The sequence below is a fragment of the Talpa occidentalis genome, unplaced genomic scaffold, assembly GCF_014898055.3.
Source record: "Talpa occidentalis isolate TD23 unplaced genomic scaffold, MPIMG_talOcc4v2.1 talOcc4.9, whole genome shotgun sequence".
Lineage (NCBI taxonomy): Eukaryota > Metazoa > Chordata > Mammalia > Eulipotyphla > Talpidae > Talpa > Talpa occidentalis.
Genome location: NW_023605305.1, coordinates 39,499,566 through 39,519,044, shown reverse-complemented (window position 1 = coordinate 39,519,044; position 19,479 = coordinate 39,499,566).

Sequence of the window (19,479 nt, the reverse complement as noted above, 5' to 3'; positions counted from 1 at the left end):
GTGTGAGAAAGCATTTTTACTGACTACCTGAAATGGGAAAAGCCTACTCCCAAAAGAAATGGAGCTCACACTCGACATGCATGATGAGGTCAAAACAGCAATAATAATTAAACATTGGTAATGGTATGGCTGGAAGGCAGGGTAGTCACAATGTGGTAAATATAGAAATCCATGTTGGATATTGTGCAATTCTTCTAAATGTCCTTATAGCCTTGGGTAACTTTCTCAGCCATGTCATTATTTTTGCATCATCTGCTATGTATATTTACTATTTTCCATGTATTTAGAGTTCAGTTAACCCTCATGAAAACTCAGTGAGATAGGCATAATGATTACCTTTGTCTTACATGTTACAGTCTCAGAAAATTTTACTAATGTGCCAATGATAATAGAGGCAGAGGCAAGATTCAAATCCAGAGTCTTTCTTACTGCTTCTAACTCCTACAAATGGTACTTCTAAACCTGCACAATCTATTATGGCAGCTATTGGCCACTTGTAGCTATTGAGCAGTTGAGATGTGTCTAGACTGAATTCAGGTGTACTACAAGGGTAAAATATCCCAGATTTGAAGACTTAGTATGAAAATAAGAATATAAAGTATCTTATCAGTGGCTTTATTATATTGATTATATTTTGAAATGACAAAGTATTGACTATTTGGAGTTAAATAAAATATATTACTAAAATTAATTTCACCTGTTCTTTTTACTATTCAATCTGCCTACTAAAAGAAATACATACATATATGTGTGTGCATGTATGTATTTTTTTTTTGATTGATGAATGCAGATTCTTCATTCAAGTGGCTTTAATTTTCTTTGTTTTCCATATATTCCATCACGAGACTATTTCACTTGTATTAACAATACCAAAGGAGGTGGAAGACCACCACTCCAACCAAAACACAATGCTCTCAGCACTGTCACCTCACCACATGCTTTATGTGTACAACCTGATGCGGAATTTAGAAAGCTGTCCATCAACAATCACTATAAACTCAAGTTAGCTGATTTACTCCACTTGCCATGGAACTTTGATTTGTAATAGCAAAACATATCGGACTCTTTTAAACATTAGGAATTCCTTGCCAATTGTTGGTGAAGCATCAGCTTCAACAATATATGATTATTACTCTGTGTGGAGGTATTTAAGAGCAGACATCACGTACTATTCATTATTTTGTAAAAGACCCCAGTTCAAGGCTCTTTAGAGAATATGATTGTGGTAGACAGAGACTCTGACCTACACAAGACCAATGAAGTTGAATCTGCTTGGAGAGAGAAAAAGTAATCCCTCATGAAGTCTGAGAAAACAGCTCATTTTATTCATAATTCTACAAATATCAGAGAACCAACATTACCAATCAAAACACAAGTAGACCATTTTCACACAGAAGCTTCCCTAGGAAGGAAAAATAGTCAAAATCAAGTTTTCTGTAAGTATTTGTTGCTGTCTCACCAAATTTATCTTCTAAATGAGATTAATAAGCCAATAAGGGTCATGAGGTCCATGCAGTTTTCAAGAGAAAACTCTTAAATCCTCTCAGAGGAGCTACATCAAAAGCAGGGTCCATGAATTATACTCTTAAGTATTTACACCCTCATGAGGAGGAGATAACACATATGAGAAGCCACAAAGTAAAGGGTTGTTCATGTTAATGAACATGGGTAGGAGTTAATTAAATCCACTGGACTTAAGCACAGCATATAAGACTAAGGCTGAGACAGGAAGATGGGGGAGGGAGGTATTAAACCTCTACTTGGAGTTTCAATTTGATTTGAGAGGCCATTGCATGCTATTTTTTTTTAAATAATTGATTACATAGAGAAATCCAAGTTTTATCATTTTGTGAAACAGTAAAAACAACAACAATGGACCTTTAGTGTTTTGTTTTGGTTTGTTTTTTTCACTTCACCTCTGGCTAAAAACTAGCTGAATTTTTAAAACCAAATTTGGCAGGCACTTGACAGCATGCTTTCAGAATGAGGTTTTAAAGATTAGACTATGGAGCAATCTGTGAACATTAATGGAGCTCACAGGGCAGGCTCCCCTCACACAATAGAATCATCATGTCCATTTCTCCAAATGTGTATCCTGGGTTCTAAGCAAAAAGAATGCAAAGAGCTATTCTTATTCTTTTTCCTCTTCTTGGTGTTCTAAGAACATCTTTTAAATTTTTCTGTAACACATCTAATTCCTCTCTAGTACATTTTGCTGGCTTTGGTGTTCAATTTAATTTAAATCAGCAGAATAATCCAAGTGAATCTAGGTTGCTGTAATGTTACATTAAGAAGACCTGATCCATTTGCAGGTACACCCAAATTCATTAACATTTACTCAATAGGCTTCCAGCAGGTGACTTTATGAGAGGAAACAGATGCATCTGAATGTCACCTTACCACACATGTGAGTATTAATAGACTTTCTGTCCATACACTACTGTTGCATCCCCTTCACAGGGAATATGGATAATGGCATCAGTTAACTTATTTTCAAATGCACAGATTTATTCAGAAGTGTTCTCTGAGAGGGTTTGACAATTAAAGAAATCCAAATTTTACACAGGTGCATTGGGGATTGACCTCAATGGCTTTATAAGTGCTAATTACTAAGCCTAAATGCAGCATGGCTCAGAGGGCTAAACCACAGAGAGGGCAGTCAGAAGTTGTGGGTTCTAATCCCCACGCCAGTATTATGACCTAAGGCAAGACTTCCTAGGACAGAAAAGTAAAAATATGTGGCCCAGTTGTCTGACTCCTGCACCAGAGCAAGAAAACTAGTTGAAAACCTGTAGCCTCTGTATGTTTTAAAGAAATGCAACCCTTTTCCAAAAGGAACTTTTATAGTCAAGCTATCCAGGCTAGACAAACCTAAAACAATAAGCACAGAAATAAAGGAAAATGAGGAAATGCTGATAAAAAATAGATGCAGAGGTGATACCTTAAGCCCAGAAAATGGAGAGTCCATATGGGCCCACTAGGCCCACAGACACATCCAAAGAGCCATTGTGATGGAGTAGAAAGAACATCAAAAGGGAGTCACAGGAACCTGGTGATGAACAGCATATCTCTGAGGCATGGCTTACCACCTGTATATAATAGGAATAATAGCACCCATCCTGTAAATTTGCAAAACTGCTGTGGGGAAAACAAATGAAATCATGAGTATGAAAATGTTTTAAACACTATAAGGTCAAGAGTGTTATAGAAATTGTTATATATAATCAGGTGTAGGGGCAGGATGAGCCACAGTGCAGGTTTTCTAATCCAGCAGACCGGGTAAAGGAGGAGAGAGTCCTGGAGCCCTCGGTGGCTTTTCAGGCTTTTATTGGGATTTAACAGGTATACAGCAGGCAGGGGTGCTGGGGGGCCAAGAGGCTGGCAGGTCTCCCAGCCCCCAGCAAGTTTTTACTCTGTCTGGGCTCTCTGGTAAGCTCTGCTTCTCTGTTCTGCTTCTCGGCTTCTCGGCTTCTCGGCTTCTCGGCTTCTCGGCTTCTCGGCTTCTCGGCTTCTCGGCTTCTCGGCTTCTCGGCTTCTCGGCTTCTCGGCTTCTCGGCTTCTCGGCTTCTCGGCTTCCTCTTCTCTTGGCTTCTGCTGGCGTCCCCGTGATGCTGCCCTTATAAACTCAGTCTCTCAGCCCAGGTGTAGCCACTTCAGGTGCCCGCCATCAGGCATACTTTCAGGACCACAGGGTTCCCTTATCTATCCTAATGGCAGGAGGGCAGAAAAGCCTGATCCTTTTTACCTTACCCTACATCAGGTTACCAGAAAGAAGTGAAATGAAATCTTTCCAAAATATGCTCACTGTGTGTGGGGGTGACAGGTGGGATGAGCCAAGGTGGTTGGTTAGATTGCTGGAAACTAGATCGTTGGTGTGAGCATGGCATGTGATAATCAGATGTTAAAGTGTGAAGCTGGACACCTGAAACATACAGTGTTATAAATCGTTACATCAATTTTTTAAAGGAGACTTTTGAAACAGCATGTTTGGTCTTAGATTTAATATGCTTGGGGATAGCTGGAATAAGCCTCTGAAGATTGCCACCACACTGAGGGCATAATGCAGCTGCTGTCTGTCTGTCTGTCTGTCTGTCTGTACAGAGTGTTCCTGGTCAGGAGGGAAAACAGTACTGCAATTAGCCAGCCCCATAAGGAAATAAAACAAGCACCATATTAAAGTCAGAGGACAAGAAGAAAGAGAAGAATTAAAGGAAGTATTTCAAATGATGCTAGAGAATGAACAGCATTGCCTGGAGTTCAGCCATACTCTATCAGTTCCTACAGGCTACAGTTGCTCTTAGCTTTGTGTATCTTCTCTCCTCGCTTCGCCTGCTCTTCCATTTCCATTCCCTGACTTCTCATCCTCATTCTGCCCTCAGCTCCACTCCTCCCCCTTTTCTCCTTACCCCCCACTTAAATACATAAATACCTGGGCTCTTGATCACCATTTTCTCACATCTTCTTCCCAATTTCCAAACAAATTCCAATCTTTGCCTTAACACATGTTCTTTCTTTTTTTTTTTTTTTTTACTTTATTTTATTTTTTTTTTTTTTTAGATTTATTTATTTATCCATACAAGTACTGGGTACAGTCAGAAGCGCGGGAAGGTGAGAGAATTCACCATTGCCAGAGCAGGGAACAGAACAGGCAGACTGAGGAAGTACACTGCTGAAGGGAGCAGCGGGCGGCAGGAGAGGCCTGCACGCCATGTGGGATCCTCGCGTGGTGGCTGGGGATCGAACCGGTGCTGCAGAGGCTGCGGGCAGCTTCGCACCCCAGCGCTCAACCACTGTGCCACCAGGGGAGGCCCCACATGTTCTTTCTAATCTGTGTCAGTGTGGGGCCAGCAAGGCACAGGGCAAGTCCTCTATGGATCTGGGAAGACAGGTAAAGGAGAATCCTGGAGCCCTCAGCAGCTTTTTCAGGCTTTTAATGATCTTACTATGCCACTTGTAGTGCAGCAACCAGATGCAGGGCAGGCAGGGGGTGCAGGGGACAGGGGCAAAAGACTGGCAGGCCTCCTAGCCTGGGTGAATCTTTATTCTTCTTGGGATCTGTCTGGCATTGTCTCAGGGTCTTTTCCTCTTGTAGCCATTCCACCACTGTCTGCACATGGTCCTCTGTCCTACTGTCCTCTGCCCCAGCCTTCTGTGATGCCACCCTTTTATGCTCAGCCTCAAGGCTCAGGTGTGCCCATTTACACATGCCCACACCATACTCTAGTTGTGGGCACCATTAAGCATGCATGCCCAGGGCCCATGTTGCCAAGCACCTCCTGCATTCAAGGCTACAGGTGATAGCCACAGAGGCCAACACTGCAAAAACCTGAGCAATCTTCATTTACCCTACAGTCAGTCTGCTTTTACTTTGTTCCGTCATTCTTTGCTTTTCCATTAGCCTGAACAGCAGAAAAAGGTCCAAAGACAGAGAACACAGAACAGGATCTGACTTATAAGGTGAGAGAAGAAAGACTAAAATACCACTACAGAAAGACAAAAGGATGGTATACAAAGATCTATGGGAATGATAATCCTCAACATTAGTGTTTACCATATACTAGACATTGTTTCAAGAACTATGCTTTTCTTAATTCCTTTAATTCTTCCACCCCCTATGTAATAGGCACTGTTATTTTCCTCATTTCACAGAAGAAGGCAATGAAACCCACAGAGGAAATCCAATTTGCCCTAAGTCACAAAGTTTTAGGTCCATACTCAGGAGCCTGTATTCAGACACTAGAGGGGATGGATGTGTGCTTAGGGAAATAAATCAGTGTTCAAAATATTAAAGTGAGTTTTGTAAGGCTCACTTTACAAAGCAGGGAGGGGACTAGAATTTCATGGATAGAGAGGATGATGTCTATAACGTCTGCCAAAGGTGTCATAGTCATTCCTGAGTAACTATCACAAACCCATGACAAGGTACAATGTCCAAAGTCAGTGTCCAAACATTGCTTTAGGCAACGTTTTCTCAAATGCTGGATTTGTAGGGTGAGTCATTTTTGAGACATTAAATTTGTATTGGCTACCAATTTCATTAAATTCAGGAAATAGGAAAGTTGAATGAAGCAGAATGAAAACCAAACTAAACTCAATGAAGTCTCATATATTAAATTTAGTTCACACCCCCCAAATTATTACAGATGTGGGAAGAGCCTGCTAATCTGGGTAGCAGAGTATCACACACTCCCAAGCAGGTGCGTGGAAATCGTGGTCTTTTTCACCAGGGCAGCAGGAAAGGGGATATGCCATCTCTTTCGACTTTTTTTTTTTTTTTTAAAGATTTATTTATTTATTTATACAAGCACTGGGTACAATCAGAAGTGCAGGAGGGTGAGAGAATTCACCAGAGCGGGGAACAGGACAGGCAGACGGATGAAATGCACTGCTGAGGGGAGCAGCGGGCATGGCAGGAGAGATCTGCATGCCATGTGGGACCCTCGCCGGTGGCGGCCAGGGATCGAACTGGCACTGCAGAGGCTGCGGGCAGCTTCACAGCCCAGTGCTCAACCACTACGCAACCAGGGGAGGCCCCTCTTTCGACTTTTGCAATGATCCCTACCCAACCATGTCTATGTTTGATAAGATTCAAAAGCAATATGAATGTGTTCCACAAGTTCAAGTAATCTTTTTTTTAATAATTGCAATTCTTTGTTTTTCTTAAATTATCCAATCTTTTCTCTTCTTGGTGCCATGGTGGCTTTACTCTATCTGATAGTGAGTTTAACTAAAAGACATTGTTTTCATGTATTTCTGCTTTAGAAGAAATTCCTCAGGTACATTCCTGAGTCTCGTAATTGACTGTTATTAGTATTAATAGAAATTACGCAGTCAAATCCCACTGCCATGCACTGAAAATTTACCCCTCAGGATCAAGCCTCAGTAATAATTTGAATGTGTTGAAATGTAATTTCCAGTTCACAGACCTCTCAAAGAGGCAAAACAGATATGGAAGTTTAGGTTTGAAATAATAGAAAGGAAACCTCCTGGTTTATGCTGCTTGGAATTAGAAATGTATAATAAGCAATCATTTCTCCAAAATGCACCAATGCATTTGCTGTAATTTATAGGATTAGATTGATACAGGACAAGCAACTGATAAGGGGTTCTTAATAGTGGATCCTACCCCTGTACTTCTTCAAATGAAGGGTACCTCTAGATGCATTTCTTTCTGCTAGAGTCACTTCTGTTGCCTTCAAATCTCTGTAATACATATTATTTGAATATCTGGAAAATGTATTATTGCCTTGTAAGTAGGTTGTGAAAATTACCAGCCCACACAAATTTTATCAATGTTTCACGCTAGGTTTTACTCCTGATGCAAAATAGAAGAAATTGTCCTTCTTTCCTTTTCATGAGATATAATTTGTTACTTACCTTGGAAGGAAAAAAAATTAAGTCTGCTGATAAACAACTATTGATATGTATTTTAAAACATGGGAAAATGGTTTAAAAAAAGTAATCTAGACTTTCCTGACTCTGTTTAGACAGAAAACACAGTTTCATTTTGCATGTATTCTCTGCATCAGTCTGCTTTCTTCCAAAAAACTGCAAAGGGAACCGTCCCATCTATTTTACTTCTCTATGTTAGTGTCTTCCATAGCTTTAAACTTGATTCAACAATCATTCCACACCAAATGATATATCATGGCGTGAAATGGTCCATACCTTTCAATAAAATAAAATACGAAATAATTTTTAAATTTCAGGAGAACAGAAATGGATCTATTTGAAATTGTTTCTGAAACAAAATTTGATTTTTGTCCATAGTGCATGAAAAGCAATTAAATAGTCAGGAAAACTTTTTGATATTATACAGCCCTTTTGACAGTGGGTTAGACCTAGACTTTTAAAACCTAGTATACTAAAATTATATCAATTTGTTTAGTTAAAAGATAGAATATTTTCTGAATGTTTGCTTTCAGTACAACCCGAAGTGGGATGCATAGCAGTAAAACATACTATATACTATTTTACTAATGTGCTTAATGGGAAGAATGTTTATTATATTATAATCAATGTGCATTTGAAAATTGATGTGTGAGAGGTTTCAGCAATATCTGCATTTTGAAACGTTCAACAAATCCCAATCTCCAAATCTTTAAACAAATCTACTGTGAAGTAATGCATTTCTCCTATTAAGAAACTGCAGTGATTTTATTAATGCATCCTGGTAACCAGAAGCTAGGTCAAAATATCTTGAAACAATGGCACATTTCACATGTTTCCTGAAAAATTCAAAAATGGTGCAAATCATCAAGGGGTGGGCCTACAGAAAATACTATGCACAAAAGCAATTTGGAGTAGAATATAATTTCGTTTTTAATGTGCTTATCCTCATCTGGAAAAACTATTCTATTTTCATATCAACATTAAAATTTTTAGTGGACTTTACTGAATATTAAATTTATAAAGGTCTTTTTTCTTCTAAGAACTCTGAGAAACACTTTCATTCTGTACAAGGAGTTACCATTTATAATTATGGTGATTTGCATTTACAGAGTATGATTACCTAAAAGACCAGGGTGCTCTACCTCTTCTAAAGTGATTGTTATTTCAGAAAACTGCTCCCTGAAACTTCACATTGAATGGATTTTATATTCTATCAACATTTCCAAGAACAGTATGGTATCTAAAGAGCCCAGGAGTGAAGTGAAAGCACTCCTATCAACGATACTTTTGAAAATGAAATATGTTTTTCAGATTTCTTGAAACAGAAATCAGCATTGAGGCAAGTTGATTGCTCTATTTGCTTCTAATGAATTGGAGGAGGTGAACTCTGATGGAGCAAGGGACACCAGGACACAGTGCTAGAAATGATCTTTTGAGCTGAATGGAAAGTAAATTCCATTGCACAACTCTGAAACAGCTACATTTTTTTCAAAAAGTGATGGACCAATTTAGTTCAACCAGTCTCTTTTTGGACTTTCCTCTTGATATCTATGAGTAGTCTCCATATTTTGTTCTACTTTACTGTACTACTAAACATTTCTGTCCTGCATGCTCTGTGTAAAGAACTCAGCACAGACTTCACACCAATCTCCTCCTGGCTATCTTGTCTTCCTTGACCATACCTTGGACTTGGAGCCTTGATACTTTGCAAAGGGAGGACCTAGGCTAAGAGCATTGTCATTCCCTATCATAATCCTACCTTCTTCCACGACCCAATTCAGACCTCTCAGTTGGAGTTCTCATTTTGTCTCCTAACATGTTAAACACACACACACAAACACACACACACATACACACATAGGGCATATATATACACACACACACACACACTCACATATACACACATATACACTTGGTACATGCTTACTAAGTATTTTCTGAATGAATGTCGTATCACATGTTATTTTACCATGCACGTCACTCATCAACATACTGTGTGTCAATGCCATATCTTTGCCACAACATTATACGTTCCTAAAAGAGGTAGGAAATATATTTTTTTAAAGATTTATTTTATTTATACAAAAACCAGGGTACAGGCCAGATGCACGGGAGGGTGAGAGGATTCACCGGAGACAGATCAGGAAACAGAACAGGCAGACTGACGAAATACACTGCTGAGGGGAGCAGTGGGTGAGACAGGAGAGGTCTACCATGCCATGTGGGATTCTCGCCAGCCGATAGGGATCTAACCAGCACTGCAGAGGCTGCAGACAGCTTCACAGCGCTGTGCTCAAAAGCCTGTTTGTTTAGTTAAAAGATATTGCCCAACAATATCTTTTATGTTTTCAGTGTGGCAGAGTCTTTTTATACCATAAGAAGTCAGTATTTTTTTTCATAGAAAAGTAAGAGAATATTAGAAAATATGAAGACTCTTGACCATAAAATTTCCTCACATTTTAAAGGATAGGCACACTTGGAGAACAACACTATAAGACTAAATAAATCTCAACTAAAGAGGGATCTCAAAGATTTCATTAAAATAGACGTTGAAAATAAAATCATATTAAACAACCAAATTCAATAAGCAGCACTATAAATCTTTCAAAAAGGGAATCTTTGAAGGATACTAACAAATGACATACATAAATAAAGAAAAGGCAAACTCATGTTTAAAAGGTTTACAATGTAATAGTTTTGACTCAAAATGTAATCTACCCCTCTCTTCCTTTGATCGGCTGGAATAAAAAAAATTAAGTCATGGATATTAAACATAATTCCCCTAATTTCAAAGAGTCTTTCATATGAGAAACTTAAAACATATTAAAAGTCTTATCTGGTAGTTAGATCATTTGCTATGGTTACGTTGAATCTAGCAGCAGGGAAGCCGGAAGGTATAGAAAGTCTGAAGTCACACAGTGTCAGTAATAACAGAAAAATGTATGCCTTCCAAATCCTTGACTCATTCTCTGGCCATGAGTTACATTTTCCACACTCATATGAGGAAACATAATGAGAAACATTATTTTGAAAGAGCTACTAGTAACCACCCAATATAAAGTTTTCTAGAATTCACCTTTCTTTTCCATTCCCTCTGCCATTGCACTAACTTATTGGTAGATTATTGATTTCCACAGCCTCCACAGGACTTTCCAATTCCAGGAGCAAATGTCCCTCTTACACTGTGGACTCATTTCCCCAAATGATGCAGCTCAAGGATACTACTTTTCTCAACCTCATTCTCTATTCCTATAAAATTTGATCACGCCTACCACACCAACCTTGTTTTCCTACCATTAAACATTTTAATAGGTAAAATATTTTTCTAGTTGGATCAAGTAAATTAATCTTGGCTTTTAACATCTATCTGGAGAGTATAAAAGCTCACCAAAATGCCAGGCACAAAATAGATGTTCAATATACACATATGCCAGTTAATTAAATAATAGAAGAGATTTCTTTTTTCAAAAAAGTGCTTATAGGGCCTACCTGGTGGTGCAAGAGGTTAGTCTCAGCACTATGAAGCTATAGGCAGCCACTGCAACAGGAGTTCAATCCCGGCCAGGGAGTTAATCACATGGTGCAGCAGAACTCTCCTGTCTTACCCACTGCTCCCTCAGCAGTGCATTTCAGAAGATCCACCTGTTCTGCTCCTCACTCTGTCTCTGGTCAATCCTCTCAGACACACCCCCACCTCTAGCCTGTACCCCAGTTCTTGTATGCATAAACAATCTTTTTTTAAAAAGTGCTTATAAATTACTGATGAACTGATGCATGGCCTAACACTGTTTTGTAGCATTACAATCTAACCCTCTAAATGTAAATAATAAACTCAATAATTCTTGGAAAAAGTCAACAACAGACACACCTTTCCCTTTCCCATCAAAATCTCTGTGCTCTAAAACACTCCCTTAACAAGATTGCCTGATTTCATTCATTCTCAGACAGCATTTTAAAGACACTTCCATATTTAGAGGTATTGAATTCATTTGAATATCAAAAGCCTAAAACCAGCATATGCCTTCCTCTAAGCCCTTCAGCAGGATAGACACAACAGCTATCAATTTAAGAACATCTGGATCTCTCATACCTGCCTGATAGATGCAAAATGTTCTATGCAAGGACTTTAAGAAAATATGTAAGAAAAGAAACAAAGCTAGCCAACTGGCTTACCATAGAACAAAGAACACAGCTGATTTTTCCACAATGGAGAGGAATTGAGACTATTCTCCAACTATTTCCCAATGCCACTACTTGGAAGGCACACATATGGGAAGTGAGTTTATATCTATCTTGAGTATCTGCTGTACAGGTTTTCCTAAATTTCACTTCCTGTTTAATTTCAATCTTAGTGGGCACACAAGCAAATGTTTCACCGTGGATCCTTTCTTATTCTCCCTTCAGGTGATTATCTCCTTTGCAGTTTGGCAGTGATGAAACCACCAGCTACAACTGGGCACCTCATGGGTCACTATCTAGATTCCCCATCCAGCTCTAACTGCATCTAGCAAGGAGACAGCATTGTAAATCAATTACCATAAGACTACTTTTTAGGCAAAGAACAAGAGAAAATGCACCATTCTTAATAAACTCATTGTTAGCGATGCAAACTCCTGGCCGGTATTGCTGTTCCTTGACCAAGATTCACAATGGCACATGTACACAACTGACATTTTGCCTGAGCATGCATCTCTGGCCAGTGATAATTAACCTGAAGGTAAAGAACCAGTCATTTTCTTAATACAACAAGGCACCTCTTTCAAAGTTGGGGCTCTTCCTGTTTTAATAATCAAAAGGAAAAGACCTTTGGTACTTAATATTTAAACAAAATGTTTAATATTTACACAGTAAAGTTCTTCTTCTGATATTAAACCAGCATTAAAGCAGGGATGGAAATTGGTTTATAATCTCTGACACTAGGCCTGGAGCCTTGTGGTGTAGTAAACAATGTCACTCTTCAGATGGGCACCACCTGCAATGGGTTCAGAAATGTCAACTGTAATTAAACATTTTATTTCAAGGATAATTCATAGGTTATGTACATGGAGGACTGCTTTCCGCCATGAGAAATTTCAAAGTACTGGGCTGTGTAAATAAGTAGAGGTCTTTTTTTTTTATTGCGTGTTTTTTAAAAAGCACATGCAAACTGCCTGAGACCCAATTATTACTATTCTTAAACATATGCTTCATATTTTGCAAAGATTTCTAAAATCAATTTCATGAAGCTTGACTGGTAATCATCTGTCTCTACCCTACTAAATATTTTCTCTAGTAACAAGTAAGAATACTGCAGAGGGGAAAAAAGGGATATGATTTGCTACAAGTTAACGTGGTAAATTGATGCAAGGTTGCAACTGCCTCTCATCTGTCCTAAATTTCTCCTTTGGATTTTAATATTAACTTATGACTTCAATAAAAACTTTAAAAGGTCAACATGACCATAACACGTTATAAGCTGTTACCTCAATAATTAATTAATTAATCAATTAACTAAATATATGATCATTCAAAAAGGGATGACAAGTTATTCAAAGACATGGGGGTCATCTAGCATCTACAAAGATGTTTCTAATCCTAATGAGAATTTAAAGTGGAATTATTCCATTAAGAAGCAGGCACACTCATGTGTGTATGTGGGTGTGGGTGTATGTATGTCAAAGAGGGAGGAAGCAATTCTCCATTCTTTCCACATCAATAAAAATTCATTCACTGTTCCTTGGTAGCAATTTGATAAAAGCTAACATAATAACTCAGAGATTAAAATACATCTTCACTGGCCCTCCACGCTAATGTTCTACATAATTTTTCTCAAAACAAGATTTAAGGGGAAAGATCTTAAGTAAAACTGCTACTAAAAGAATGGGAAAATCTGGGTAAAATTAATAATTCTCTTTTGCAGTTAATACATTCCATTATAAAGACTATTCTGATTAGTTAAGGTAACAAGGAAAAAGGACGTTCATCTGGGTCTCACTCACTCTTTCTCTCTGTTCTTTCTGAGTGACCTCATAGTCAGATTATTTTATGACGTACTGTCATCCACCAAAAAGAAGGCCTTATCTATCCAAACAAGCTTAAATTCAAGGTGAAGAGGAGTTTAATCAGAATGAAGAGCCCACTTCTACCAGGTGGGCACCCTGCAGAGAGGCCTGGCACTGAGCAATGAAGCCACATCCATTCTAAGATAAAATGCTAGTTCTTTGTCATTGGCAAATATTTGTTGTTAATAACAAAAGGCAACAGATATAAATCCTTCTAAATTACTATTCCAAAGTGAGTGTGATATGGATATTTGTTTGAGTGCAAATTGTGCTTTCTTAAATTAATAACCTTTTCTTTTGGAAATACGATTACTATAAAAGATATTAAAAAACACAGGAGAAGGAAGTGACACGTTAAGAGAAAAATGCTATAAATCATTTAAAATTGGCTGATTAAAATTAGATCACAACTTAAAAGCTGAAATATAAGGAAAAAAGCTTGCAGGAAACATGACAACAGTGTGTTTGGATGGTAGGGTTATAAGTAATGATTTTCCTATGTCCCAAATTTCTGTAATGTGATCATGACTTTAATTATTCAAAATCTATGTCCAATAACCAGATGATTACCTTAGGCAAGTACAAAGTCCACAGTGTACTTGTTCACTGAATCATGATAATGATTTGGAGAAGAAATTTGGTGAAAGCCTGGATTAAACACAATTTTTAATTTCTTTGCCTCCACATCTATCAACAACATGGAACATCCAAGAAGCGTGCTGGAAATATAAAACGAAAAGGAGGACACAGTATCAGATGGTCAGGGGATCTGGACATGGAGCGTCTTTTAAACTAACTCCAGATCCCAAATATTAAAGGTTTCCTTTCTTTCTGCTAAAATGCTGCTGCCCTGGCTGGTATATAGAAAAGAGAAGCTTTCTAAGATCAGCTTTAACCAATCCTGAGGCCACAGTTTTGGTTACTGTAGGGGCAGGAATGGGCACTGAGCAGGTTATCTATGATCCAGCTGACAGGGTAAAGGAGGAGTCAGAGTCCTCAGTGGCTTTTGCAGGTCTTTTATTTAGATTTCCCAGGCATATGGCAGGCAGGGGTGCTGGGGAGCCCGGAGGCTGGCAGTCCTCCCAGCCCCCAGCAAATCCTCACTCTATCTGGGCTCTCTCTGGTGTTCTCTCTGCTTCTCTTCTTCTTCTCTCGGCCTCTGTTCATTCTTGGCTTCTGCTGGCGTCCCCATGACACTGCCCTTATAAACTCAGTCTCTCAGCCTAGGTGTACCCACTTCAGGTGCCCGCCATCACCATGCTTTCAGGACCACAGGGTTCCCTCATCTATCCTAATGGCAGGAGGGCAGAAAAGCCTGATACTTTTTCCTTACCCTACAGTCACTCCTACAGTTATTGTAAAGTGAATTTATAAGTTAGACAATGTATTTTAGCTGAACGAGCATCCCCTGGATATGAGCTAACATAGATGTGAAATTCATAATGCATTTTCAAACTTAGGAAGGAGAAAGGACATGCCCAAGGCCTCAAAGGTGCTAAATGACAGAACTGGTTAAAACAACACAAATGATCGATTTGATGGCTCCATGAATTTCTTTATTCAAGCCATATGCATACACACGCACGCCATTTGTCTCAAACAATTAATTAACATTTGCGAACATTTTTCATGTTGCTTAGCAAAATCTGTTCCCCTTTCCCCAACACATTTCCCCACTGCGTCTCCCAACCACCATTTCTTCCCCGTAAAAAAGTCCATGGTTGCAATGGACCTGCTACCGTGACAATATCCAAAGGCTTCCATGTGATAAACCCCATTAACCAGCCGCCAGTCTTTAGGGGTGAGCTTGAGACATTTTGCATAAAGAACCAAGGTAAAGGGCATGGCAGCCACGGTAGAGTAATTAGAAAAAATATTCTTCCCCTGGAGACTTCCCCTTTGCCCATTGAGTCGGAAAAGGCTTAGGAGGAAGAGTCCTAACGCACTGCACCTGATCAAATAATAAGAATTCATTTAGAACAAATACAGTATTAAAAGCTAATTTTTTCACTACAAAATTAATTGATTAACTTTTCTTTCTACAAATATATTACTAAAACTTTCTCACTGTACAAACTCTCCAAAAAATTAATGGTTTTGTTTTGAAAATTAATTTAGATATTAAAAAATTATATTTTCCACCAAGATCTCAGTTACTCAGATTAAATATTAACCAAAAGCTGTCTTCTGCTTAAATAGAATTTAGCCTTTGAAGTGTTTTTATTAATCTCTTCTGATGTAGGTGCTTGAAATTCTATGAAAGTGCGGCTGCTACCCGTTCTGTGCATCACTTACTGTAATTTATTTTCAGAACATAATTCTATTTATAAATGAAAATCCTATTAAAAGAAGACAAGAAAAATTAGTCCTAGACTTTGCATTGGTAGAGTAGAAACAAAATGAGCGGCCTAACCTGAAGTGACATTTACAAATTACCTGTTAATTTAAACCGGGTTGAGGGATGACAGAATTTAGTCAGACTGACAGGAAGTACCGAAGGAATGACAGTTGGGTCTGGAGTGGCCATAAAGCTCTCACTGCTGGCACATTTATCTGTGCTCCTCTCCTACCCCAGCACCTCCCCAAAAGCTTCCTGCCTAGTAAATAATATATTTGTAAAAATATTTACATTTTTGGCAGATCGGTGAGTAAAGGTTTGACACAGCTGGAGGCTCTCCTCCTTTGTTGAAGGGGAGGGAATCATTTACTAGAAAAGGCTTCTTCTAGCACTGGGTGTGTGAGTGACTCCTCGGCTAGCAGCACCACCCCAACTATTTGGGCACAAATGCCAGTTGTTTTTGTTTTTCTCATCCTCATAAGCGTGAGGGCCCAACAAGGCAGAAACAAGTGAACATTTCTATGTGGGCATAGAAGTGCAGCCTGGCTCTAACTCTCCACCTCAAGGTTTCAGAGAACAAAATGAAACATCCAAAACTATCTTGTCAATAAAACTGAAAACTAATGATCTTTTAAGAGGAAGCCAGAGAAGGGGTAAAGATTGCTTTAGGCTTGGGTTGTTTTAGTTCAGTTTAAAGTACTATCAGCCAGATTAAGTGATTGTAGACATGGTGCTATTGAAAATGATAGTAATTGTTAAGGATATAGCAATTAAAACTTATTTTTATAAAACATGCATTCCACATTCTACTTGCAAAGAGGTTCATGTTTCTATCTGGTGGGCATATCCTCAGTGGTACTAATAAAAGCTATGTATGTGCAGAGTGGAGACACACACAAGCACACACACTACACGAACCACACAGCACATACATAGTTGATCTAGTAGTTTGGTTTTTCATGAACAAAACCTCTTCTATCTTAAAAACAAAAACTGTTCTTTATCTTTTAGGTAGGCAACCTTCTTTGCTTTCATAAATAAATGACGATAAATACATTTAAGTAAAACTAGAAATAAAAAATAAAAATACATTTAAATAAAATTAAAATGATAAAACAAAAAAGGAAACCATCTTTGTAGTCTTAAAATAACAACAATGTAAACACCCTGGTGTCTGCATCCTGGTTAAGACACCCGTTCTCTTTTTCCTTCTTTAAATAGACTTCTCCATTTGAGAATTCAGCAAATTTTAGGGAACTGTTCCACTATTTCTTTTTGTTTACCCATTCTGGAATTCTATGGACTGTGCAGGGATAATTCTGTAACATAAAAGTAATTGCTGTGAATTATTCACACCATGATTCTCAGAATCTTCACACAACTTGCAGCAACTATTCTGGGCTGGAAAATTATTGGGTGTAGGCCTCCTCTAAACAAATGTCTCTATATTTGGGGTAAGGGTGCCTACCAGACACTATGGACCATGCATATTTCATATGTTACCAGTGTAAGGAAGCATTTTATCTTGAAAGTTTGATTCAGTGTTCCTAATTTTGTATTGTTTGTTACCTAGCTATGAGGGATAATTCAATTCCTTAGTATACTAGGATACCCATAATAAATATATGAATCATTAGTATTTCTTATACAAAACTAAATGATGAGGCTAAAATATTAAATATTGACGAAAAGCTTGAAATCTGAGATTCTGACGAAGAGTCTTGGAAAAACAAATCTCTTTCCATGTATTTTTCCAGTCTGGCTGAAAGAGAGACTGTCCTGTTTTAAAGTCCTTTCCATGCAAGTTTCCTAAGTTCTGATTCTCCAGTCATTTAAAGTCAACACCAGATTACCAAGGGAAAGTTTTCAATTCTTCTTCTATCCTTCCACCCCAGATATGCCACACACTTTATCCCGGTACCATCAACTAAAAGAAAGAAAATCAAAGGCTCCCTGTTCTTTATGGCCCATAAAGAAACACTTTTTATTATTTTTTTTATTTTTTGAAAAAGATTTATTTATTTATGCATACAAGAGCTGGGATACAGGCCAGAGATGCAGGGGGTGAGAGGATTCACCAGAGACAGTGGGGAACAGAACAGGCAGATTGACCAAAGTACACTGCTGAGGGGAGCAGAAGGCGAGTCAGGAGAGCTCTGCTACGACATATGGGTTGCTCCCTGGCTGGCCGGGGATTGAACTCATGCTGCAAAGGCTGTGGATTGCTTCATAAGTGCGGTGCTTAACCCCTTGCACCACCAGGGAGGCCCAAGAAACACCTTTTATATTAAATGCTACTTTTGAATCTTTCTTCAATCTGAGTTTAGAGATAAATTATAAATTATCTGTGTCTTAGACTCCTCTGTCACACAGCTGTCAAGAAGCATATGCCTATTTAGAGAATCCTGGGTATTTCTACCAGATTTATGAAATGTTGTTTTGCTCCAAGATTGATATCCACGTCCTTATTCAGTATATCAAGGGCATATGATAATGATAGCGATCAATGTTATTTTAACAACTGCACAAAGGCCAGAGTGTCAAGGCAATCACTTCATTAGACAACAGACTATTGATTATTAACTACAGACTGACTTAAATCGAAATATCTGTATAATCTCCCCATGCCAAAAATTATCAGGGGCCTACCAGATTACATAATGTCAACTACTATGAAACTTCCTCAAACTAAACAGAGAGTAGGAACATTTCAAAGAGCATTTTACAAAGAGCTATTTCTCCTTTGTGTGCTCTGCTATCCTCCCTTCTAAAACTGAAATAATTTTAGACTTGCAACATGACTTATGTCCTGACCTTATGATGTAACTGATTATTAGAAATGGAGGGGAAAGGCGATGAAAACACTGTTGAGATTTTGGATGGGAGTAGAGGGGAGAAAAAGTAAGTAAGAGGTTACATGTGTAAAGGGAAATAATTAAGGACTATTTATGCCCCATCGTACTCTAATCTTCCTATTTCTGCCTTTTTAAAAATAGTAAATGCTTTCTAAATATGGCAGGACTAGAGAAAGCTACATATTTCCCTCTCCCTGTTAAGAGATGTATTATTATTTAGTTAGCTCCAATCCTTTTTTACATGCAAATTTATCAGTCGTCCATTCTCTTTGCCCTAAGCTATGAGCTATGAAATTGTACAATCTCATTGCAGGTGTTAAAGAGGCTCTCTATCCTGGAGTCATATATTTGGACTCTAAGGCAATTTCCCCATCATGTGTGCTTTAATTGGACCATGCTTCCTAATCAGCATAATTTCCCCCTTGACCAACCCTCTATGTGCATACACTTAGAAAAAAAGAAATGGGTTAAAGGGAGGGCATTGCAAAAAAAAAAAAAACAGCCTGTTCAAAACAGTGATTTGAACACTTCCTAATGGAGCTCTAAAAACTCATCCTAAGTAAAGCAAATGGCATGAGGCATGTGGAAAACTGATTAGTGAGGACCAAAGCAGACATTTATTGCCCAGAGGTAGAAAGTCCACTAATCTTCCTGTTAAACCTCTGTTTTCATTTCCTTCTCAACTAACCTTACTCTGGACCAAATTCATCACCTGTCTTAAGCCTCCAATTGCTACTGAAATCAAAGAAGCCAAGAGAACAGTGAACGGAACCTCATGGGAATTTATTCCCCTCCCCCCCACCCAGTCCTCCTTGCATTCCCAAAGATCATTTTGAAGTCTGAAATGTCAGGG